Consider the following 6000-nt stretch of genomic DNA (forward strand, 5'->3'; position numbering starts at 1 on the left):
CAAAACAAACAAACTTCTACCTGACATTCTTCCGAAGTATTAACGTAAACACTTCAAGTGACGCATGTTGTTGTCTGCTCTAAATATATTTCACACTGTCCGTACTTTGCGTACAATTTCGTCTTAGCCTGAGCGTTTGTTGACACGTATGATCTCGAGATTGGGCAAAATGCAATTGGTCACTTCCGGCCATTCTAGTAAATTATGGCTTGCAGACAGTCAGCCACCTAGTAAAGAGTTGCCAGCGCTTATGGCTGTTTTGTTTTCAGTTTCAGTTCCTCATGCTTATTTTCAGTAGCGGCTCGTGGTCTTTTCGTTAGGTGAGGCAACAATTTCGTTTCAAAATCAGCAGGCATTAATTAACATGTTGGCAATTACTTTTGTTAAAAGACAGATTGTTTATTCGTTTTTATGAAAACAATACATTAGCTCTGAGTCAGTAACATATCTCTATATGGGTACACTTCTCGAATAAAATACATTTAACTGCTTCACACAAACCAACGAGAAGGTCTAAAGACTGCAGAATTTGTTTTATTAGCATTAAATATTAATTCATATGATCTAGGGCTGATTTAAATACAGCCTGTTATTGAAAGATACGTACAAAATAAAATCGGCAATTGGTCTCGAAGTATAGATGCTAAAAGTTAAGAAAAGTTCAGGTAAAAGTGTTCTCCTTTTTGAGATAAAAATTATTAAAATTTATCTCCAAATTCGTTGTACGCCTTTGATAAAAAGATCATCTTTCGTTTCTATAGCAACATTTAGTCTTCACAAAAGTTTTATTGTTACAGTTGCTAGGATAACTATTATGTACTAAAACTACTACTAGTATAAAGATTATGGCCTGTCCAAGAGATACCATATGTGTTGCCATCTATTAATAATTACACTTAATAATTAAGCAAAATTTTAATTTGATTTGACATTATGAGACTTCAAAACGTGTAATGGTCGTTTATTTCGGTATGAATGCCTTTGTGCCTTTCAAAAAGTGTTAATAATTCTTTTGTCGTTTTTGAATTATTAATAGATGGTAGCACGTATGGTACCTTTGGACAGGCCATAATCTTTATACTAGTCGGCCATGACTAAAATAAATTAATTTTACCTATTTATCCTTCAGTAGCGTCTAAAAAGGTTGGATAAGGGTTAATTTTCCCCTTATAATTTTGATAACAGAAAATAAGTTTTTCCGACTTCTTACACTTAGCGAAGAACTGTTCATTTTGTTGTACGTACCTTTCAATAACACCCTGTATACTTATTAATCAATTAATTAATAAAGTTCTGCTCAAATCTGTATGAGAGGTTCTAAATCTTTGACATACAATTAATTGTTCGTCGTAAGGAAACCGTGCTTAAATATTTAAACTTTATAAGAAATTCTGGAGATTATAGATTCTTATGTTGCTATCAGCATAGCAAAACTGACATTTTTATTGTCCTACTGTTTCCAAGTTAACTTAAAAGTTTTAATACATAACCTTGGCAATGCACATGCAGTGAACACCTTCCCTCGCGTCTAATTAACGCACAACTAAATGCACACCAAATGCATTCAGCATCCCTGTTCAGCATTGTGCAGTTTCACCGTGAGATAAAAAAATTCGATCTGATTGGCTTACGGGAGGCAGGCGTTGGTTCCTCCGCTGGCGCTTTGATAAAGCACTGATGACTATTGTCTTTCTCAAAAACATATTAGCACCACTGACTAATCATACTGAAGACATCCGTCTATCTGAGGCATGCCTCCGTCTGAAGCTGGCCTACACGGCGATGATCCTGTCGAAAGCGCGTACTTCAAAATATGTTACCAGACGCGTTTTAATAAATCACAGTGTTCCATAAAAGTTATTTGCTGTATCTTTAAAATATATTTGAAGTCAACAGATATTAAAACAAAAATTAATAGTCAATTTTTCCAGGGGAGGCACTGCCTCCCCTGCCTCCCCTGACGAGCCGCCGCTGCTTATTTTGCTTTTCTGTTAGTACAGTAATTTCAAAAGATTTACATGTGAATTCCCCACAACACAAGCACGACACTATAATTTTTCCGATATTTAAATATTGGAACATCTTGTGCCTTACCTCAGGCACTTCTCAACTATATCAACCACCCCTGTCCGTTTCCTAAGGATAAGTGCACTCCCGATCAAATATAAATAAATGTGTTTTCGTAGCATAACGCGTTTCAATGGTAGACAGCGGCGGGTTAAGAGTGAAGTTTTATTATTATTACTATTATAAGTTAACAAAAAATTGGGCAAGAAAAATTAATTTCTATGAGCCCAACGTTATAATAGTCTATTATCGGGTGATATGTATAAAATAGGTAGACAGATTTTTGTTCAACATTGAAAAATAATTGTGTCGATTTCTTTCTTAAAAGATGACAGAATCTGTGCAGTGACAGCAGAAGAAGGTAAACCGTTCCATGCGTCGAAGGATCGATTTGCAAAAAAGTTTTGTCGGCATTTTATCTTAACACTTTGCTTAGCTAGTTTAAACGCATGACCTCTTAGCCTTACGTCGCGGTTCAAAGGTAACATATAAGGGAGATCGCATTTAAAATTTGCGTGAAGTATACGATACAAACATATAAATTAAGTCACCTCTATTTCGACGATCTGCAAGACTTAGGATTCCTAGGTTAGAGAGTCGTTCTTCGTTAGATAGACGGTGATAGCCATAAGGAATTCTCGTTGCTAATCTCTGAACGGATTCAATAAAGTTGAGATCTTTGATCCAATCTACACTCCAGACTATGCATCCATATTCAAGAAGTGGACGACAATATTGACAGAAAAGGCGAACAAATGCGGATGGGGATATTGTTTTAAAGGCCTTTGAGATTATAAATAGTATTGATCTTGCTTTCTTACATATCATGAGAGATAGTGACACCTAAATCACAATAGGAATCGGAACTGGTTAAAATTACAGAATTAATGGTATAATTCAATTTAGGATTATTCTTTCCCAAATGTAGGACCAAGCATTTAGTCTCATTTAGTGCCAACTAGCGCACCAGAGGGAGATCTGATCAAGATCGTTTTGCAACCGTGCATAATCGGAAAGTGGATTACCATATAATTTACCATCGTCCGTAAAAGAAGAAATTTTGCATTTAACGTGCAGAGGAAGGTCGGCAACATAAATTAGAAATAGTAATGGTCCAAGGACGGAACCTTGTGGGGGGATGAGAAATTTTGGAACTTAAAGAAGACCTCACATACTTAAAAACTTTGTTTTTGTTATATGATATGAGATTTTCCTCGTATGTTTTTTTTTTATTAAAGAACGTTTTAGATAATTCATTGGAAAATGCTCTGTGAGCTTTGTAATCGACTACGGAGTAAGTTCTTTTAAATTTGTGCCATAATTTGCGTTTAACTTTAATGAGATTGAAAACATGATCATCAATCCAAGGTTTAACAGGGTTGTAGGTAAATGGTTTTAGCTTACTGTTGGAAATAACAGAGGAATTAACGATACTAACAAAATACCACCAGCAATGAGGAAGAGTCTGTTGTGAGAACGAAGTCTCCCAGTTAACCGCATTTATGTATATCTCGCTCCACTTTAGGAAAATGTATCACTCGTTTATACCCAGTCACTTTCTGTTTATTGCTATAGCTGATGGTCTGCATGGTGGCTTTAACGACAACATGATCAGATTTACCAATCGGAGGATCAAAATCGAGAGTGGAAATCAAATTGGGATCACTAGTTAGTAATAAATCAAGAGTTGAGGGAGTATCTCCGTCTCTGTATCTAGTAGGTCTGTATATAAGTTGGGATAAATTGTTATTATGAAGAAATTCAATAAATTTAGAAGGACCTACAGAATCCGGACAGGTACCAGTATCCCATTTAATCATAGGGAAGTTGAAGTCTCCAAATATGAAATGATTATGACAATTTGACTGTAACAATTCATTATGAATGTTATTATATAAAATGGCGTCATCTTCAGCAGTAGCGTATTTAGGACGATAGACACAGATGATTACAAAGGACAGGGTAGAAGATTTGCATAATATCGATAATGCTTCAGTAGTAGGCGTGGAAATATTAACAGTTGACACCAAAAAAGACGAGATAATATCATTATTCAAATAGACACAAACACCACCACCATTATAATCTGCGCGATCTGCCCTGTTAATAGTGTACCCAGGAATGGTTATAATTGGATCAGTATAATCAAGATGAAGCCACGTTTCGGAGATTAGAATTATTGAAGGTTTAGAAAGTTGAATATATGCTAGAAATTCGTTATATTTAGCTGGAAAAGAACAAAGATTAGTATAAGTAAGTGTCAATTCAGTAACACTAACGGCAGTTAGTTTTTTGGAATATTAATAATTTTAGGAACACCCTTGATGAATTTGATAGTGATATCGTTTTCACCCTTTTCCTGACGACTCTTCAGTTCAGTTCTCAGAGATTTAAGGTAAGATAATTGTTTTGGGGTTTTATCATCTGAGAATTTCAATTTAGAGAACTCCGTACTGGATAAACATGTCACCCTCTTTATCAGAATGGTTCTAGCCACTTGCGAGTTGGTAAACATTATTTTTAAAGCTCTAGGCTTCTTAGCTGACGTGGAGAAATTGCCCATCCTGCTAAAAGAGGCGACTGTAGAAAGATCGATGGCAAAACAGTCCAATAGTCTGGAAACAACTGCCTTGTCAAGCTCAGTGTTGTCTGTATCAGTGATACCATAGATAATAATATTATTGGATCTGCGAGCTTGTTCCACAGCTTCACTTATGACATCATCTGTTGAAGAAGCTAAGTCAGCACTAAAAGCCCTCACATCCTGATTAAATGATTCCTATGCGTCAGTGACACTATCAACACGTACCAAAAGGTCTTTATTGGCGGACTGAAGGTCAGCAATTGATTTTTCGTGGACAGTCAGTTGCTCAGTATGAGTTTGTAAAATTTTCGTTTGCGCTACAAGTGTTACATTGCATTTAGCAACATCATTATATAGTGCCATTTGAGAAGTTTTTAAAGTGGAAACTTCCTTGCATAATTGCTCGATCTTATTCATGATAGCATGGAAATGAGTAGTATTTAACGGCTCAGGTGTTGAGCTGCTACTGATAATTCTTATCTACATATATTGTCTTAATGTATAGATATTATCAAAATTACAGTTCACAAAATCTTTTTTTTTTATTTTCAAAGAAGCGGTATTTGTTAAACAATGTGCAGTCAAGGACCGAAGGAAGTCCTATGAAAATAACCTTCGAACAGTTTTTTCAGTAAATTGTTTGTATTTTAGTTTTTGTTACCTTGCAAACTTGAACCCTGTTACAAAATAAACTCATTGTCTATATAATTACATTTTCAACTAGGATTATCAAACAAAAATACCAATCACAAAGAAAACAAACTTGTACAGTAGGTACAGCAGCAATACCTTCGTCGCACAGTGTACCACAAACAAAATTTTCATTTTTCTCTTAGCTTCAGAAATTTTCTCACCGCTCTCTTTCAACAAATACACATTACAACCTGTAAAACATTTAAACAAATAATCGCGCCATTTCATATTTTTCATGTCAAAATTAAAAAGCTGTTTATCTTCTTCATTCATCTCGTTCCACAAATTTTCAGTATTATTGTCATGAAAATGATAGTCCCGAGTTACGAAATACTCCACCGAACTAATCTGTTTGGCTAACCTTTCATGGATCTTCACAACACTGAAAATTAAGGTTAAGAAAATTTAAACAACGTTGTGACATACCCAGTGGGTTTTCCTAAGCAGAAGAGCACAAAATCAGCAATATATGCAACAACTGTATGCAAGAAAAAAGCATATATGTCATGCCGAAGCTTGTAGGGGGTAAATTGTAATCCGTAGGACCACACCATTTGAAGAGGAGGATTCTCTAAATAATGGGCAAAGAGAAGTTTCCGTGCCTCGTCTGAAATTTATACATTCGAGTCTAGACAAACACTAAATCTTGTTAGTAT

Source organism: Zophobas morio, unplaced genomic scaffold (genome assembly GCF_036711695.1).
Source record: "Zophobas morio isolate AGI-343-1 ecotype UQ-CSIRO unplaced genomic scaffold, CSIRO_AGI_Zmor_V1 ptg000049l, whole genome shotgun sequence".
NCBI lineage: Eukaryota > Metazoa > Arthropoda > Insecta > Coleoptera > Tenebrionidae > Zophobas > Zophobas morio.